Source organism: Buteo buteo, chromosome 5, assembly GCF_964188355.1.
Source record: "Buteo buteo chromosome 5, bButBut1.hap1.1, whole genome shotgun sequence".
In the NCBI taxonomy this organism is placed as follows: Eukaryota; Metazoa; Chordata; class Aves; order Accipitriformes; family Accipitridae; genus Buteo; species Buteo buteo.
The window spans coordinates 21,357,022-21,378,042 of NC_134175.1; the positions used below are offsets into that span (position 1 = coordinate 21,357,022).

The following is a 21,021-nucleotide window of genomic DNA, read 5'->3' on the forward strand; positions in this document are numbered from 1 at the left end:
CATGTACCCTGATGACAAGACACCACAGAGTCATGGGCTAGAAGGAGGTGTTGAGGTAGTCAACAAATGGCAGTTTCCATATGAGGAATCTGGCTGTATAGGTAACAAGTATATCAACACTTGAGAGCAGTACAGTATTGTAGATTGGCAGGAACCTCTGGAGATCGTCTTGTCGTCAGCACTGGGTCCAGTGAGCCATGGCTTTGTCTACACAAGTCCTTAAAATCTCCCCAGCTGTGGAGATTCTGTAGTCTCTGTGGATAACTTGTTCTCATGCTGCACAACTACCCTTCTTGTGAAGCTTTTCCTAATACCCAGTTTTAGTCTCTCAATCTGCAATTTGTGACCATTGCCCTTTGTCATATCATCTGCCACTATTGAGAATAGGTTTTTCAAGAGGGAAAAAAAAAGCTATTATTTTGCACGTGGAAGGCAAAGAATGAACTTGTATGTGTACACTGTAGATCACTATGGAGTAAGAGCTGAAGTGAATAACCTGCCACATCAAATTCACCACTAGTTGTGCCCATAATGTGCATATACCTAGGAATCCCACCACTCTCCTCCACCTGAATTCTTGATTTAGAACTGGGATCCTGGGACGAAGTAAACTCCACAGATTGACCATGTTTAATGGGGTTTGCCTGGGGGCAGGAGGAGGACAGTAAATGAAGAGCCAGCTTTATTTCTACAGCTGCCATTTTAAAGCAATATGGAAATGATAGCTGAAGTGACAGCCCTACAATGACTTTGGTGAGTTGTAGTGGAGAAGCTGTGGAAGGCAAATTATCAGCAAATAGACTGTAATAGAGATGCTAGGTATGGACAATAAGCTGCAAGATGCTATGACATCCATGGTTAAAATACTGGCCTGGGATAAGATGGATTGAATTAGCTAACCTGTGTTTAATTTTAAATGGAGGTGCTCATTTGCATATTCCTGAGGTTAGGATAAGGTTTAGAAAATAAAAATCTGTACAACCCATTGTGCTGTTTTCTCTTTGTTAGCCTGCAGAGCTGGAGGGAGGGCTGGGGTTGGAAGTTATATACAGTTTGCATTCATCTTGCTGAGTGTAGAGGTCACTCATATATTTTTAAGTCATTAACATCAAGGAAATAAGATTTTCTACACACACACACACACACACAAAGAGCAGAGGAGCTTCCAGACTCATTTCCTACACAATTTTGCATGGGATCTAGCTAGTACAAGGGCTAGCTTTTTCACAGTTGAATAGCTTATCTATTCTTGCAGACCCTTCCTTGACTTTCATTTCATTTGATTCCTCTTCAAAATACTTTCTGGCCTTCTGCCTTAAAACCAAAAATCTTTTTCTTCCTTTTCCTGAATGTCCATAGAAAATCTTTGAAAGTATAGGAAAAACTGACAGGCTGCTTCCACTTTCGGTGCCTGCCCTGGTCCAAGGTTAGCTTCACCAGGAACATCCATCTTTGCCTCTTGAGTAAGGGATACACTTTCTAGTCTGAAGAACTATAAATAGACCCAGTCAGTGGTAGGAACTATAAGGAACCTGGGCATAATCAGCAAGTGTAAACCTGTACCACTGTCAGATACTAAGCTGCTGGAGCAGAAGGGTCCAAGTGGCATTTATGAGCTTCTATCAAAAGCTTATAGCTTGGCCAAACTTGGATGCATTTTGTTGTGGGTTTTTTTCCCTTGGAAGACCACAGGATCGCTTCCTGACGTGTTCCTCTCATTCCCTTTTCATATGTGTAATCTGCTTCGTGAGGCACAGAAAAAAATACCATAATTCTTGGTAAATTGCAAGAATTGAGAGAGAGCTTCCCACGTGCTCATCTAGGGAAAAAAAAAAAAAAACAACAAACAAACAAAACAAAACCCACCAAATTCAAATGCCTCCCTCCCACCCACCCACCCAAAAAAAAACCATGAAAAAAACAACCACCCAAACTCATCCATGCACTTGGTGGAATACTTAAGCCCAAATTGCTGAAATTTTGCAAAATTATAAGCAATTGTAAATACATCTTGTGAGAAAGAAGTGATGAGCAAGCATATTAATACGTAATAGTGTTGCAAGCATAATCTGAACTGGTGAATGGCAAAGCTTTATCTGTTGTGTTCACTAACCTGTTATGAGACTGGTTAAGTCAGGAAGACAAATGAGATTTGAATCTTGGAGGGTTTAAATCTTAGCATCTGAAGTGCAGGATGCTTTTGAAGAGTGATCGGTACATATTGGAAAACTTATAAAACACTGTATCTGTTTCTCTGCAAGTTCACATCACATGTAATTAATTTCATAAAATAGTAATAATAAGGTTTTCTTTTAAGTGTTAAGCTTGAAGTCAGTCTCAGAGTTGAAAGCCAAGATAGGTTCCTTCATTCTGGTTCATCAATGATAAAATGTATGTAGGTCAAACTAGATTGCATAACCTTATAGAGTTGCTGCTGTCTGAAAATAAGCAGTTATCCTCCCAGCCTCCATATTTTTGTGGTTTTTTAATGAAGAACAAGGAAAAAGCAAGTCTTCAGCATGTTCTTGGCTGGACCTGTAGAGTTGACAAGATAAAAATAGCAAACCCCTTGCATTAGTAAAGGAAGCTATTAATCTACCAGGATACAGAATTCATTAAAAGCATGAGCTGAACGTAAAGGTGAAAGAAAGTAAGATGGAGTACCAAATACTTTGAAATGTGGTATTGCTATTGATTGTTGTTGTTAGAAATGCCTACACCAAATGGTGCAAAGGTAGTGGAGATGGTGAACAACTAGGCATTAGTAAGGTATAATCTCTTCATGTTTTAGAAGTGATAGCATAAAGGCAAAGACCAGGAACTCAACTGGAAGTAACATACTGGCTATATTTTTCTCTGTAGGTAAATCAATAAACAACAGGATTTTCCCTAATAAACTCTCCAGAGGCAATCCTATTGGTCTGCATAATTACACTGTGCATAGTAACAGTTAAGACTCAAGGGTGCCTTGTAGAGATTTTAAGCCTCCAGTTATGATTTGTGTTGTTCAAAGAACATAGCTTCTTATATAGCCTGTCTAATCAAAAGATTACAAAAACTCTAACCATTATTGTTTAGGAAGTAAACTGTCATCTGCAGAAATGCAAACAGGATGTAAACTAGCACACATTCTCCAGCACAAAATGTGCTTACAGTAAAGATCCCCTGTAGGACTGTACACAGCTTTGGGCTAGAGGGAAACTTGATAGATGGAGCAGTTGGTTTCCCTTTCTCTTGCCAGTTTCTCTGCAGGGGGGGTAAAGGTTTGAATGGTTATATATCATATTGGATGCAGTGGGGAGGAAAGGAGATGTGGAAGAGATGTTTATTGTAAGAACTGAGTGTAGCTACATTTGTTAATCTCTAGCAGTACACTATCTCTATGTGCGGTATTCAAATATTTACTAACATTACAACTGAGCCACAGATGTTTGGTTTAAAATTGGTATAAGGAAATTAGAGGCTGGAGTCAAAAAGCTTCTAATTCACAAGTTTTAGGAAAATGAATAAGAGATAGCAGAGAAAGAAGACAAAATTAGGCCAGTACAAAAGAGAGTACAGAAATCTCGGCACACAAGCAACACTCCAGGAATCTCATGCAGAGCAGGAAATTACCTTAAAGCTCTTAGGGCTTTCTCTGCTCCAGTGAAGTAATAGAAATGGACATGGAAGAAGTATTGGATCTCCTTGACCTGCAGGTGGTTTGAGCCTTGCTGCTACTTGAGCTAGTGGTGATCTAGTGACATGAAGCTTGCAGAAGATGTAGTAACATATTTACAGTTCAGAGAGAAAACAGACTTCTGTAACTGAAAGGTAATTGAGTTCTTAAGGGGTGGCAATTGATGGTCAAATAAAGGCCAGAGAGTAAAACACGACAGGTAAAGGAGAGAGCACGCTTATAAATGTCCTGATGAAGGGAAAGGCAGCGCTCTAGATTGATATTAGAGAATCTAAAAGAGTAAACACACCAGTGAAAGAAATCTTATCAGTGCCCCACTGAAGAAGCAAAAGCTTTAATCAGAGCCTGAAACAACTACAAGAAATGGAGCAGTCAGAAGGGAAGGGTTGGCATATGTGAAAACTTGAGTCGTTCCCTCATTTTCCACCCTCCTCAGTCAGATTGTGTGTCTTCTGTTTTCACTTGCCCTCTCTCCTCTTCCCAGTGAAATTCCTTTGTGGTCACAAATGATTACTCAAGTTTCCTTAGTATCAGTTCTCTCATGATCTGATCTTTGTTTAATCTCACAGCTGAGAAATATTAATATGGTGGGGTCTCAAACAAGTTTAAAAACAAAACAAACAACAATGCATATCCAGACTATCTTATCTCACGTTAGCTCTGCTTGGTCCAAACCGAAATATTCAGCACTAGATAGTGTCTTGATCTGAATACTGGTGCATTCAATTCGCTTTTGCTTCAGTCTTAATGTAACTGACAGTAGCACCAGCTCCCTCCTTTCCATTGATGCATTTTTATATGATTACCAGCTAGACAAGCTAGCTGAGATCAGACCCCTGTTTTTCCAAATACTATGCCCTACGCAAAGCAAGACTGTAAAACCTTTGCAATACTAAGATTAAGGATAATCAACCCTTAAATAATAGTCTGTTGAGGAATAGGCTGCTAGTTGAAAATCTGAAATAGGTGGAAGCAAGTCTTTGTTCACAGACTGGCTGAACTGTGGTTTCAGCACACAATAAAATTACAATATTTTACAAATAGCTGCCTGCCAAATGAATCACAGTAATAGTCTGTGTGGACACTCTTTATCTGTCCCAGTAGTGAGGTAATGCAGCTTATACAGAGGCTGCATGACAAAATATACTGTGTCTTTGGAAGCAATCAGTTTCAGTGTAGAAATGCTGATAGTATCAAGGAAGCTGAACAGACAACAAATCATTTTGTTGCTTCTTCAATATAAAACTCAAAAGAGAGCAGAGAGTCTTAGAGCATCAGGGAAATAAATTCTGGTGGTCTTTGACTAAAACAAAAGACAAATATTGTGGCAGGACCCCCAAGAGTGAGTTCTGAAGCTTCTGGAGATACAGCGTGAATTTTAGGACCAGAAGATATGTACAGTGAAAACTGAAAGTTTTCTTTTAAGATGAAAACTCTTAGGTAGGTGAAGTTCGTTTCACTGGTTCTCTCTCTAGTGAACAAGGAACTTACCATTTTTTACTCCATGTGACAAATTTGGGGCCTTTAAAGGAATCAAGTGTGCAAGGGACTAGGTGGTAAAAATCCAACATGCTTAGTTGGGGAACAGATGCATAAATACTTGAGTCCATAGGCTTTGACCACTTCCATGTATGCTTATTTTATGCACATAAATCATCTTTTTTATTTCACCTGAGTACCTCATATGTAAAGCTAAGCAAGTCTGTGTGTGCAAGTAAAATGCCTTCTGTTGATCCTGCAGGGACTGACTGCTTCTGTTTTAAAGCCAAACTTCTTGCAAGCCTGTATTACTGTGTTTAATCCTCTGTGTGTATGTGCATCGTTATGTGACAGTGTTGTGTCCCTGTAAGCATTCCAAAGCATTAATCCACTTCTGGGTTATTACTGACCTAATGGTAAGCACACAGAAATGTGGAAAAATGAGCTGCTGATCTACAAGTTAAAAAGATTTAATAAACAGGAATTTTCACATTCAAGTTGCAATAAATGTTGTGGGTCTTCAGTAACAGCAGATTAATCTTACTCTGGTGTGAAGCCTAACTGTGGTGTATTTTATCAGTATCATGAGCTATTACCAGCAGTAGCTGTTGCTGGAGTTGCACTGAAAAAGGTGAGTAAACTTTAGTAATTGGGCCTTTACTTGAAATATAAACATGATATAACAGATTGCTGGAACAGATCATACATTAAAATGAGACTGACTGAATTGTGTTACTTCTTTAGAACATTAACTGAGGTTAACAAATGTTGTATGAAGAAAAAGAAATTCCACAGTATTCCACTGTCAGCAGTTTAAAATGCATTCATCACTAATCATATGTGACAAGCGTACAAACAACTAACCCCAACTGGAACAGATCGAGAAGATGGGTTCTTGATTGTGATGGGAGTTATCTGACATTGTTTTTAAACTGATTTCTGAGCCCATCTCCCTGCTGTTGCCATATTATTATAAAAGTAAGGGCAATTATTTTATCAAACTTACAGAGCATAAGTCATCCTCTAGATGTTAAAGAATTTCAGCAAGTGATGTGTTAGTTTATGACTTCAGGATGAACAAGGTATGAACTTGGAAAAAAATAAATTTAAAAGTACATCCTAGCTTTTTTATTCCAAAGCAAGGAAACAACAGCAACAACAACAAAAGATAGCACATTCTATTCTGTCATTTAGTTGTGTCTAGTGCTGATAGCCATTACCATTCCTTCAGCCTTTTTGTCCATATTCCCAGCTGTGCTAATCATTAATTAAGCCAAACACACTGGCTGCATTTAGAACCTCTGTAGGAACAAGTCAACCCTTAATAGAGATACTTAATCATACCTTCATTCCTGAAACCAGTCTGACGGCTGGAAATGGCATAGGTAACCAGACCTTGCTTTTCCTTTTTGCTATTTTCTCTTTCTTTATCTATTATACATAAATAGTTTTGGTTTGTTTTTTGAGTAGTGATACTTTATGGATATGGGTTGAAAAGTAAAAGTAATTTTAAATGCCAGGCAGAAAAATTTAATTCAAGGAACCGAATTTGCAAACTTAAATAGTGCTGGACTGGAGGGGTTGTTTGGGGTTTGTGTGCTTTTTTTTGGTTGTTGCTGTTGTAAATACTAAAATGCCCTGTAATGTTTGGTTTGTTTTCCTGTTTCACAGGTAATGTTTTACTGAGAACTTAAAAGAGATCCAATAGCTTACAAAAGTATAATGCCCAACTGTATTTAGAATTGCTTGTATCTGTACAACAAAGTAGGAAACTCAAAGGGGCTAGTTTTTACATTAACTACCTGAGCCATGTGATCTAACAAAGCTTCCAAAGAATGAAAAGTATGTTTAATCTGGTAATGACTTGTTTGATCTCTTACTACCAAAGCAACATAGTTGGTGTTGATTCCTCAAGAGTTTCGCTCTCAAATCCACTTAGCTTTATTCTCAATAACCTGGAAAAATTCTCCCTTACACTTCTGAAACAAAAATTTAAGACCGAGATTTTTCAGAGTCCAGTGAATCCCAGGTGCCCAGTGCCTACTGAATTCTAGTGAAAACAAAATGGACTTTCATAAGACTCTCAACCCAATGTGGGTTTTTTCCAGCTGTTTCATTTAAAGACACATTTGACTTTACTGTGGCTGTAACTGCCATGACAGAAAGCTCTGATGTTTAAAATAGATCTCAACAATCTAGTTATTCTCAGTGTTGTATCTTCCTGCCACGTTGATGTTCCTCTTCTCCCCTGCCCCCCGTCTGCTGCAACCTCTGGAAAAGAGCCAGAAGGACTAGCACCTCCAGCCTATGGCCCATCTCCATGCAAGTGAGCATAATTCAATTCTTCTCAAGCTATAGTGAACTTAGCAGGGAGTAATTGTACAGGCACACACCTTTTGTGCTTTCTCATGCTGCACCATACTTCTGCTTAGGCCTGCTGAGGTTTTGGGGTTTTTGGTTTGGGGCGGGGTTTTTTGCCATATAAGAAACTTGCAGCCAGTGCTCAGCTTGGCAGTCAGGGGATGAGTTATTATTGGTATTGCAGTGTGTCCTGCAAAGAATGGATAACCATGGTTAGTCAGTGCTTGAACACCTCATTCATGTCATTAATTCACTAAAGATTTGGCGAGGGGGGGGAGTTGCCTTTGTACTCTTTATCCAGCCTCTGTTTCGGAAGTTACTGTGTGTTGTAACTGGTAGTGGCTGTGGTATTGATGCCTTCTACATCATAACTTATTCTGCCAGTGAGGGGATCTCATTCTTAGTTATTCTGTGGTGGAGTTTGGGGGGGTTGGTTTTCTTTTTTTTTTTTTTGGTTTTTTTTTTTTTTTGTTAGTGCTCCTGGCTTGCTCTCAGTTTCATTTATGACCTGTAATTAACTGTATATTTTCAGTAGCTTTATATGGACCTATAGTTAGCTTGGACTCTTTAGCATCATAATTCAAAGTATTCCATCCTTTTGCTCTCCTACTAGTTTCTCCCAAATTAGTTATATATAAGTCATTTGATAATTATATGTAATATATATTTTGTAAAGATGGCAATATAGCCACTCAGTTTCTTCTAGATTCTTCACTGAAAATAGATTTATTTTTGGTTTGGGGTTGTGGTTTGGAGGGTTTGAGTTGGTTTTTTGTTTGATTTGTTTTAATGATCCTGCTAATCTGTCATTGTTAAATCCAGATGATGCTGGCACATGAGAACCTTTGAACGTTTGTGAAGCTATTTCTGTGTTCTTATTTTACTTCCTTTCAGTTCAACACTAAAAGCCTGTTTTCCCACTTATGATCAAAAGAATGTAAAAACTTTTAAAATCTTTCCTGCTATAGATCCTGCTTAGGTGTGAAATATGATATGCTGCCATCATAATAGTAGGGGTTGGGTTTTTTTATTTGTGGAAATGGAACAGCACTATTCCATACCACTTCAACCCTCTCCCACACACACACACTCTTAGTTTCCATTTCATACGCCAGTAAAGGCCAACATGAATCTGAAACGTGATTTGTTGTCAAGTAATAATAAAAAAGACTCTAAGTTCCTATTCTTTCCCATCTACACTAGCATACAGCCCCATTTTAGTTCTTCGTACGCGCTCCTTACATGCAGCTGTTAAAACATTTGTCATGAAGATTTTGCTGTCTTCATTCTGGAGAAGCAGTGCTTAAACTCCAGCTCTCTGTAGAAATATTGGTAATGCCACAGGTTTGTCTTCATAAAAATAATATAGCAAGAGATCCCTTAGAACAGCACCATTCCTGGTGGAAGTAAGGTGATAGAGCAGTCATTTTTTTCACATAGCTCTTTGTGAATAGTAATTACAACTATAGCTAGGCTGCAGCAACCAACATTACGATGTGGCCCTAGACAGAGTTGGCTTCTCTTCTACAACAGATCCTTCAGTGGCTCAGAAAATGTAGCAAGGAGTGGTGGGAGCAATCATTTTCCTACCTTTTTGACTGCATGAGATAAACTTGCATTTCACTCCTTTCCTGTACACAGTGACCTCATCTGCAAAATGATGCGGAGGAAGAGGGAGAGGATGAGAATTGTCTTTGTTATCCACATGTCCTTCATCAGCACTGTCTTACCATGCTGTAACCTCTGTCCTCCCTCGCATCTGTTCTCAATTGATAGGTTCATTACCATTTGTTATAAAGTTCAATAATCGATGCAGACAGTGAATATAATACCTCTGTATCTTCAGATCTGTAGCTTGATCCGCCTCACAGGTGACTTCCCACATGGTAAATGGTGTCCAGTTCTGTGTAGAGCACTTGTCTTCAACCCATCATTTGGGGCAACTCTTTGGAATGGTAAAGCTTCCTGTATCAAAAGAAATCAAATGAATGTGTGTGCATGTTTGTGTGTGGCTATCACTTGCTTGTTTGCTGTCTTGCAAAGACATATGTATGCTATATTACATCAGTTTTTATGTTTAAACATATTACATAAAATTCTCGGTTAACAATGGTCATGAGCTGCAGAGCTCCAATCCATAGCTAAGATTAACACGCCTCATAGCTGACGAGTTGCTTAGATTTTATTTGGGCCCATCTCAAATAAGTCCATGCTAATAGCAATTTTCTGCCTCTTTTTCTGCTGCCGCTCCCCCAAAGCATTTACAATACCTACCCTGGGGCTTGGGAGAGAAGCAGTATTTCCAGCCAAACTGCTGTGTTAGCCTTTAATCAGTTGCTGGAAGGAGCCAAAGTTAAAACTCTTTTTTCCTAGATCAATGACTCCCTGGCTTTCCTTCCTTCTTTGTTTCTTGCTTATAATCCCAAACCTGTGCTTTTGGATCCACTGAGCACCAAAGGTACGTGGGGCTTTGGAGGTCCATGCAGCAAAGACTGCTTATCTTGCCAACTTAGGAGCTAAAGAGAACAGCAAAGGCTAATCAGGAGCCCAGCTGTTGGACTAGACTGCTTTTATCAAACTGTTTCTAGTCTATTTGTAGTGGAGAAAGTCTAAAACATAAATTGATTAATAGATTTAAAAGCCTGATGGATTTTCTTTCTTTGAAGCTTTTTCTAAAACTCTTTCCCAAAAGCACAGGATAAATTTGGGAACTGTGGACATGCTTCCTTCAAGCTTTCTAGAGCTCCATCTGGTCTGCAACAGAGCTAGTACTTGTGCTGTTTCTATCTCTTTTCTATTCTGGACAAGCTAGAAGGAGATCGAGAGCCTAAAGAACTGGCATCATGGTAGGACGGTCAGCAAAAGTTCCTGCACTCTGACAAGGCTCTTCCACTACCTCTGAAACTGCCTCTCTGTAAGCATGACACCATTTTAGCTCCAGCTGTCTCTTAGTAGCATGACAGGCATGACCTTCCATTGACAGGCACTCAGGCTTAATATAAGAAAGGACATATTCCATAAAATAAAGATGGCAGTCATAAACGTGGGGAAACAGCTGGGGGTAAAAAAAAAAAGGTTTCTAACTGAAGGGAAGAAAATATCTTCTCCACTGGAAGATATTTTCAGTTTTACCAGGAGTCACCTCTCTTTTCCTAATTATTAACCAGAGTGTTCACAACTAAAATCCATTGCCTACACCATCCTCTCTGTCCCCTACATACATTCACAACCAAAAGCAATGAGTAGCAGCTACTAATTCCAGTCCTACAGAGCCACGTTTGCCCAGCTACGCTGCCTTCCATTCTGGTACTGGCCTCAGGATCTTTGCATTACATTCTGGTATATAATGTAGACAAGTCCTCAAATCATCACATTGCCTCATCTTAAACAGGAGGCTTCTCCTGATTTAGGATCATTGATTGCTTTGTCCTGAATCTGTCTTTCATAGACTGGTCCCTTTTTCCCTAACTCAAAAGTTGGAAGTGTTGTCAAGAGTACATTCCTGCAGAGGACAAGATAAGGTAACATACAATGCCACTATAATCTAGTGGCCTCCGTAAACTTGTTATGAACATATGCAGTTTGCAGTGACTGCTTTTTAATTCAGCTGATTAAAGAGCCTGCAAACAAGTATGTAACACTTAAACTGTGTATATATATGGGTCTCGATTTTAAGCATGGAAGAGAGCCTAGAAAAGTCTTAAACTATACAAGCTTTTTAACTGGGCTTCACAAACTACTTTCCCTTTGGCCTCAGGCGCAGTGTAAACATATTATGATCTCTTGGCATGAAACTGTGTCTCTGATGGTTTAATTCTTCTGTGAATGACTAAGGCTTCACCAGAAACTTTATTTAAGCACAGAAGAATAGGCGACCTTTAAACAAATCATTTTCCAATACCTGAGAACCTGGCTGGGAACTGTACCGGAAGTGTGCGGAGCTGGGCATTGTACCACGAGCACCGTCGCTTCCTTTTATTTTGCACCTCATGTCGTCCTTAGGCCCTCTCTGATATGTGTCACTGCAACAAAGTATCTCTAGCTTATTCTTTGTGAGAACAAAGGGCTTCACAACCTTGCTTGCAAACCAGATTACTTCTTGCAGCCTTTCAAAGTGGTTTGCCAGGTGGTAGTTTTCTTGCCAAAAGGGAGGCTAAGCTCAGCTCTTGGGTTCCTGTTGACTTCCAGACTCACCAGGAACTGGATGATGCTGAACGCCCCTTAAGCTCTGAGTAAAGCAGGAAGATGCATCCTTGGTTACCAAATGTTTATTATCTACCATTACCCTTTAGCTGTTCACTGGTAAAATAGGTAAATGACTGTAATGCTTGGGGGGAATACTGACCAGGAAAACAAACATTTCCACATTCATGTGAGCTGTTTCCTTGCTTACAGAAGCCTAAGTTCCAAATATGCTGTTAGCATGATCTTTTGATGCTAATGTTGCTGCTCTCCACATAGGAGTGAACTAGGCTTTGCATTACTGTGGGGAAATACGTGTCTGGTCTGGAAAGGGAGACAAAAGATATCAGCAGTAACACCTACACAATTCAGAGACCCCATTTCCTCCAAACCACCAATAACCTTACATGCTAGCAGCTTTCTCTGTCAAAATACTAACTTTTACAGTGACAGCTACAGACTGTCAATCAGCTCAAACCAGAACACTGCCGGATAAGATGAGGTGGATATGGCATCATCCTCTCTTTGAGAATCTGCTGAAGCCCCAGATTTCAGTGTGGTGCTCTTGCTGCTGCTGGGCATCACAGCTCTGCTTTAACTACACTATATGCAATGAATTACTCTGTTCCCTTCCTTCGATGTTCATTAGCCAAACTGAGTGAAGCAGCTCCAAGTATAGGCTCTATGGAGATGACTTTGCTCTCATTCTTTGTGATCATACTGTGTAGGTGAGTTAAGGCCACTGTTTTCCTAATTTAGGTGATTTATATAGACCACTGCTAGTCACCTTGGTGGGAGACAGTTCTAACAGCTTGGGATCTTACTAAATATCAGTACTTCTGTTGATGGATGTCCCTGTGAAAAAAACAGGGAACACTTACAATTTTGGGATCCTTCAACACTGGGCTTCCTGGTTGTGAAATGCAGAGCTATTACAAAAGATGCACTTGATAATAAGTAAGTAACTTGATAATAACTATCAAATGCATACCCTGCAGCATGATGTTCTTTCCAACAAAACAGGCGGTAACAAAACCAGATTGCACTGGATAGGGAGTGTTCAACAGCCCAAACTGGATTTTGGCAGGAAGAACACCACAAACAGTAACACTCCCCCTCTTGCAAAAAAAAAAAAAAAAAAGTCAGAAAAAGGCACTAAATTGTTACTGACCATATGTAATCAGAACTTTGATCTTGATTCCAAGAAAAGGCACCTCAAGCCGTTAGTTGATATGTCAAAAGCAGGCACAGGCATTGGTTTAATAATGGCACAGACTAAGCTTAATGATGCTGTCTGCTGCTGGTTCTCCCATTTTGCTTAGCCTATGTCTACCTACTTAATCTACAATATCTAAGAGGCTTTTTGGGTTTTATCAATAACCAAAGACCCTTAGGGTTTTTAAATGCATTCTACAAAACAGAAGATAACTCTCTGTTCTTCAAGAAAGGATGTTCCATGGTAGTAAGAGGCAGTATGGTTAAATTAGAGTGAATACTTGTTCTCAGCCCAGTTTGATACTGTCTTTATTAAATAATGCCTGACAAACTTGAGTCCCAGAATTCCTATTGTAAGTATAAAATCAGCACGTGATAAACAGGAGACCATTGTTTTTAGTGACTATTTAGTATTCTATAAATAAGCTTGGAAGTACTTGCGTGTACCTCACAGAAGTCCTATCTAAAAACTGAGACCATATGTAAGAAGCTGCAGAATATGAAACCAAATAAATCTAAATACTTACTGGTATGAACATACAACTGCTGCCTGTCACCAGGGGTGAGGAGGGGGCAGGTGGCGACAAGGGACCCTTGAAAAAATTTCCTCCAACTCCAGAGGAAAAAAAAAAAAAAAACAACAAACAACTTGTGCACAAGATAGCATTTCACTGAGGAGAACAATTCTGGTGAAGAACATAGAATGGCAGAGCAGAGGGATGGAGGGAAGGGGCAGAGAGGTCCATGGCCTTCTGAACAACAGAGATCATGATCCAGAAGAGAGCATGGGCAGACAATGCCTCTCATGTGAACTACTAATAATAAAAGAGCTGACACAGTGGTTTTGTGTGTATGCACAGCATTTGTAATACCCCAGTCCTTTTAACTCTACTGCCTTTGAGCAGTGACCTACTGGATGCCCAGCAGTGCAGACCACTGGATCCCCATGTATCCAGAGGAAGATGAGTTTAGTGCTAGAGCAACTTTATACTGACCAGCGCAGTAAGACAGATCAGTTGTGCAGCAATGTGCTATAAATGTGCTCTGCAGCGTGTGTGTAGTAAATCCAGTACATGGTCTAACAGACTTCCAGCAGGTAGATAACTTGCATGTGCACAGTACCCATCAGGCTTACTGCAACCTCAGTCATGAGGCTCAGTCATGGAGGCTCATGAGAGGTTCAGTCATGGAGGACACAGTTCAGCCAGACCAAATCAAGTACACAACCTAGTTCAGGTACCTCTAGGCAGAAGTGTTGGTGAAGGCCAAAAAGGGAGTGAATGTAAAGTGACACCCGCTTCTTTTCAAAGAAAGCTCAGAAGAGGGAAGAATGGCGGAAGTAGAAGGAACACTTTGGTTTTATAAATATGGAGAGCTGTCACCAGTTAAGCCATCCCTGTAGCAAGCATAGCACTCATGGGAATTGGTGGGAAAAAAATGCAGGTATTACCATATTCAAAGATCATAATCCTGTTCAAGTTAATGAAAGCTGAATGGCTCAAACTGCATCTGAAGCGTGAAGGTTTAAGTGCCATTATAGCTATATTTAAGATCTTGTCCCAGATCATATAATCACATGATTAACCAACTACTCTGGTAATCCAAAAAAGTAACTTGCATAGAAACGCCATTTAACATCTTTTATTTACTCCCCACATACCAAACACATTCAATTTTCTACAGTCAAATATGCTGTGGGGTTTGGGGTGGGTTTTTTGTATGTCTATTTTGGTGTTTAGGGTTTGGGTGACTTTTAAGTCTTTCCTAAGAAAAAAAGTATGATGAAGCTCTTAGGTGCTCCAACCTCCTTTCACCATTCTAAAACTAAGGCAAATTGCTGGTGCTTTTATGACTTATTTTTCTTCATCGTTCTTTGTTTTGGTCATAGGCCATGTCCTGCTGATTTTTACAAGATACATGCTGTGTTCCTGCTGATTTGTTCCCTTTGGAAAAAAAAAAAGTAGCATGTGTCCTCCTGCTCCTTACCTATGGGATGCATCTTGAGTGATTATTTGCAGGTCTCTTTCAGCCATCACTCCCCTTGCTTCCTAAGCAAATCCGAAATTATCATGCCAAAGTTTGCTTTCATATAAGGAAGTTAATGAATAGCTCTTGTGCTGTGGGGTTTTATTCTTTTGGTGACTTGTTACATGTCAAATTCTAAGTGTTCCAAATCTGACCTTCATGAAAACAAATTAATTTTCTTATTTTGTATTGGGGGGAAAAAAATAGTGAAATTGGAAATTCTCTGGCCATCCTTTGGACAGCTAAAAAATGGCTTACGGGGCTGTACTTTTAGGGTATATGGTTTCTTTATTAAACAACTTCTACAGAACTTTCAGCTGGCAAATGTAAGGTGAATTATCAGGGCAACTGAATGACAAAGAAGGAAAGATTCAACAGAAGAAAACTGAGGCATTGAAATGTCTGGGATTACAGTAAAAGTCAAGTACTATGTGTCTTCAGAATTCAGGCCTTAAGTAACAGTTTTCATTTTGCTGTAAAGTGTTCCTTGCACAGCTGCTGTTTTTATTCCTAAGCATTTTGAAATATATTTACATCTTAAGTCTGTTTTCTGGTGTTGTATTTCCGAAAAAGGGCTGTATTCCAGGGAGATCTAAAAAAGTATAAGATCAGGCCACTGCTGCTGTTCATTATGTAAGAGGCAACTCAGGAGTTTCTTTGCTAGAATCCACCCTCATTACATAGTGACTTCTCCCTAATCGCTTTGGCCATTTTAGGTGTATTGAGAAAGGAAGATGTGTCTATTTTTATTTCCCCTACACTCACATCTATTTGTTTCTCTTATCAGTAAATATCTATTCATTGGTCCTATCTCCTCCTTTTACATTTATTTGCATTAAAATATGTGTCACTCATTACCTCAGGGTTTGTACATAAATCAAAGTCTCCTGCATCTAGCAGTTTTATTCTTTCTGGTTATTGTGTCACCTAGAAATAAAATTATTTTTTGTTTATAGCAGATACTTTAATTTCTATCCTTTAACTATTTCTTAGTTCAATCAGTCAATTTTTGCAATTAAAGTGTGTTGAAGTCCTGTGAGTTTGACAGAATAATTGTAATTAGAACATTCTTCTCTTTCCAAACTTGAGAGACCTAGAAATTGGAAAACCTGCTTCTTTTTTTTTTTTGTGCAAGAAAGAAAACATTTCTGACCCTTTTCTAAGAAGAGATTTGAGAGTTATTTAGATAGAAAACTCACATATTTATAAGCCTGAGCTGTATTAGCCTTACCCTCTAGAAAAATTCCAGCACCTAGAAGGCAGTTCATATTTAAATGTGAATTTATAGTGAGCTACTTGTTATTGTTTTCTGTCCTAGCAGTCTATTTGAGAGAAAATCTTTGACGAGTCCTGCTAACTGCTCCGTAATCATAGTGATTTTTTACTTCTCAGAGTACTAAAATATTCTGTATGTAGGTATGTTTGCATTAATTTTTCACATAATTTAAAAATCTTACCATATGTAATATAATTTCTTGTAATAACATAAGATGTTCACAGCAAAACATTAAATTATACAGAGAATACATTTAGTGCAAAAATGAAAGTTAAATTTGATAATCTAAATCAGGTCTTGATAATTAATGCTGATCTGTAATCTTTGCCTAGTAGATATGTGATAAGCCTTCCCAAAACAATTGCATCAGATTTCTAGCATTTTATTCAACTAGGGGAACCAAATGCTACTATTATTTGACTCTATAATCACATGATCATACAACTCCAAAGCCCACTGATGCTCCTAGAAGGACTTGGATAGGCAAGTCTCTCACGCATATGTCCTGGTTTCAGCTGGGATAGAGTTAATTGTCTTCCTAGTAGCTGGTACAGTGCTATGTTTTGAGTTCAGTAGAAGAATGTTGATAACACTGATGTTTTCAGTTGTTGCTCAGTAGTGTTTAGACTATAGTCAAGGATTTTTCAGCTTCTCATGCCCAGCCAGCGAGAAAGCTGGAGGGGCACAAGAAGTTGGCACAGGACACAGCCAGGGCACCTGACCCAAACTGGCCAACGGTGTATTCCATACCATGGGACGTCCCATCTAGTTTAGGAACTGGGAAGTGGGGGCGGGGGAATCGCCGCTCAGGGACTAGCTGGGTGTCGGTCAGCGGGTGGTGAGCAATTGCACTGTGCATCATTTGTACATTCCAATCCTTTTATTGCTACTGTTGTCATTTTATTAGTGTTATCATTATCATTATTAGTTTCTTCTCTTCTGTTCTATTAAACCGTTCTTATCTCAACCCACGAGCTTTTACTTCTTTTTCCCAATTTTCTCCCGCATCCCACTGGGTGGGGGGGAGTGAGTGAGCGGCTGCGTGGTGCTTAGTTGCTGGCTGGGGTTAAACCACGACAACATAGTACTGAGACTTTCCTGGACAGCAGAACATCTTTTCCTATGTGCTTCTCTTCTGACTAACAGAACCTGTCCCCTTTTGCCAACCGCAGCTACTGTCCGTCCAGACTGACACACCACCCAGTGGGTCCATCACTTTCCACCGGCTGCAGCCACTTTGACAGGTGGAGAGATGGAGGGGTTTATTCGTGGTGTGAAGAAAGTGCTGCTTGGTGCTTGACTGATAACAGCTTCTGAGGATAACACAAATTTAATGGTGAAAACAACTTAAAAACTAGATTAAGGGCATCTGAAATCAGGCTTTAAATTGTGGCACAGAATAGCCTGGCTTTAGTTTCCAACCATGTCACTTTTCAAGTAAGTGTATAACTGTATCCCAGTTGAACAATTAAATATTTAGCACTCAAACACGGTTTTGTAATGGGGAGAGTTTAATTTGTTTCATTTACCTGTACAAATAATGCTAATCTACAGATCAGTTGCCCTAGTTTGAATACTGTGCATGTTTAACACAGCAAAACACATGTGTCTAAACTTAGCTTGCAATGTTGAAGCAAGTTATTAAGCCAGACAGATATTTGACATATATTTGGTATCTTAGATGTGTACAGCTGATAAGTAAAGTTTATCATACTAATTCTATTTAGCTAAATGTGCAGTTTTTCCAGCAGAAACACAAAGAATATTAGTATCATGTCTGAACAAACTACCTGTAATTACTTCCTGTCAAAACTGACGTAAAAGCAACGGGAAATAAGTTAACTCTCTTAATTCTTTGATATTTGATGTTCTATTGTCTGATGCAAGAAAAAAAAAAAAGGACATGATTTACTACTAACATAATCTTATTTTTGTAGCGCAGAAATTACTTCACAATTACATAACCATGTCCTTTGCACACTTTGGTGTCTTTTGTTTGTAAATCATCTCAGGGGAATCCACTAAGCTGCTACTGGCAGTCAGAGAGGCAGGAATTTTATGTAGTTTTCGTGACAAGCTCTTTCCCAAAAGTGCTCTGTTTCATGGTCAGTTCCTGGTAGCAATCTCATTTGATAAACATCCTCCATGTGTTTTGGACCTCCTTGTCCATAAAATGTTACTCCAGTAGTCTTCTGTGGCCTTGCTGTGGATAAGAGGCTTAGGGAATGCTTTATATATATTAGAGTAAAATCTCTAGTCTCTTTTCTCCCCCCGTGAAGACAGAGTCCAGTCATCTCCAGGATAGCCAGTAAGTATAATAGGATATTTCATTTCTTTCTGTTATCCTAGCTGAGCAGACAGTATGTTACCAGACAATGAAATGGTGAAATATAATAAAATGCTACAGAATTGTTAAGAAAGTTGCAGATCCAGAGCAAGAATTTGAGTCTGCTCCAACCTCCCTAACTCTAAGTCTGTAGGTGTAAACCTGAGGGCAGAATTTGGTTACTTTATTAAACCAGGAGTTACAGGAAGTCAATTAGCTTTTCCCGTCCCACAGACTGTTTATGAAACATCAGGGGGAGCAAAGAGAGAAAAGTATTCCTTCAGCTTGTGAACAGAAGCAATAAACCTGGAAATTTATGTTTATATTTTTAGATTAAAATTTGTTGTGGGCATAAAATACTCTCCCAGGAAGTTGGTTCACAAGTGGGAACCATGATATCAGATGTAATAATGACATATTGGATCATCTCTTGTATTAATTCAGAAGAGTTGAAGTTTTACAACTTCTTCACATAGGACAGTTGGGTGTTAAAGCTCTAAACATGGTGGAGGCGGTATGAAAGCCTGTTGCACACTAAATGCACTCAGCAGCTTGAGAAATAGTGTGTAGCTGGGCTAGCAGTATGTATCATTTACTTTGTAAAATAGGCAGTTTGATCAGTAAAGACCTGCTGGATGATCAGAAAAAAAGAGTAGACATGTGTCAAATAAGTGAAGAATATAGTTGAATCGGATGTGTTAAGCAGTAATGAATGAGAGCAACATGCTGTTAGTGTGTTCATCACCAGTCTTTAATGACATATCATAACTATTTTCCCACCATTCATGTGTAGAGTGTTAATGGCATACATTCAGAAGCAGCTCAAAAAGAAACAATTAAATTACATCATTTCCTCTTGTACTGTTCTTTAGAGTTGTTTTATACATTAATCAGGCAAATAGTAATGTGAAAGTGGTAAAGCAGAAGATAAGTTAGCTGTCCAAATGGATTCATCAAACACCTGCATTTAAAAAGGGTTATGGTAAATTTGTTACACCCACATCAGGCAACGAATGTTATATAGTGTGCTTTAGAGTGTTTTTTTAGATTAAGAAATGTGTTATATAATTGAAAATGTAATTCACCAGTGATGCATCATCAATAGCTAAAGCCAAGCAAGGGTTAGGGCTGCCACGTCAAGTTAGATATCAAATCTAGGGGCGGCAAGACCATGGTGTCCCCCAAAAACAACTTTTGGAGGGAGAGGGTTTGGGGAGCAGAAGGGCTAGTCTTCCCAAAGCCATTTTTACAAAATGCTGCAGTGTTTGATTTCAGATAAGGTCTGATCTTGGATAAACTGCAAGTAAACTGAGTTATGCAATTAAATCAAATCAGTCTGGCAGGTTACATATGCACATAAAATATCAGGTTGCATGATAAGCTGTGTGAAAAGAGCATCAGCCTGGGTCTTGAACTGCTTGAAAAGAAAGGGTGTTTTACATCACAGCAGGTTAAAACTTCAGGGTTCTGGAGCACCATTAGCATAATCTGTTTACTGTCTAGCCAGGTGATGGTTGCTTCTGGATAGGCCTGAGGGAAGTGAACATTTTGAAAGCATAAAGGGGCACTCAGTGGCAAGAAGGGAGGAATCCTGAAGTTACTTGGGACCAAATGAATATTAAGAAATCCTTCTCAGCAGGGTGGAGTGAGGAGGTAGCCTTGAATCTTAATAACTCCCCAAGAAGTGTGTCAGTAGTACAAAAAGAAGGATTCCCGAAGCTAGGCTCCCTATATCCCTTGGGATACAAGCTGTGCAAAAGGATCGAACCTCTGAACTTCTGTGTTAAGAATCTAATAGCATATTGGCTGGATAGATGGGAAGTAGAAGAAACTTCTGGTCTTGCAATAAGTAGATTTTGTATGGTTCCCTCCCATTTCTGTCCTCTGTCTGTAAATGCTTTGTATGTAATTCAGTTATCTGGTTTGGATTTTGTATAAACAACCTTGCTACTTGTTCTTAAATAACCTGGATTATAATGACTTCAAGACACCTAACTAATATCAAGGTATTCTACCCTTTACAGGCATGGTAAACTTTAAACTAGGGTGCTGGACTATTTTCGTAATGTGCCCTCCCCACTCCCCTCCAATATCCCTCTAAGGTATCCGAAGGATAACCAAGTGTACCTCCATTAAGGTGCATGGGCTACTGTAGAGATAACAATTCAGAGCTGTGGGTCAAAGAAACATCTTTGGATTGGCAGCATTAGCCAAGAAGCTCCTTGGTATACATTAAGATAGCGGGGCCTGTGCAACTAGTAATACTTAACGTTTCCTATCACTGAATTTTGGCAGCTTTCTGCTCAGTGTGTCAGCTGCTATGAATGGTATTCCATAACGCATTGGAATATGGGTTGTATTATAGGGAAAGGATACATTGACTTATATCTGCCATCCACCTTTGCAAAAGGGGAGGTGGGAGCAGAAAGCTTTTTGACACTGCCGATTCCTTCAGGCACCTGACTCAAGTGACACTTG

General features: G+C 39.2%; 1 protein-coding gene across 2 annotated transcripts in view; it reads left to right on the forward strand.

Annotated features, from left to right (window-relative positions):
- Positions 1–21,021, forward strand: part of SLC39A10 (solute carrier family 39 member 10) — a 133,107-nt gene that overhangs the window by 50,464 nt on the left and 61,622 nt on the right. The gene's annotated exons all lie outside the window — the stretch shown is intronic.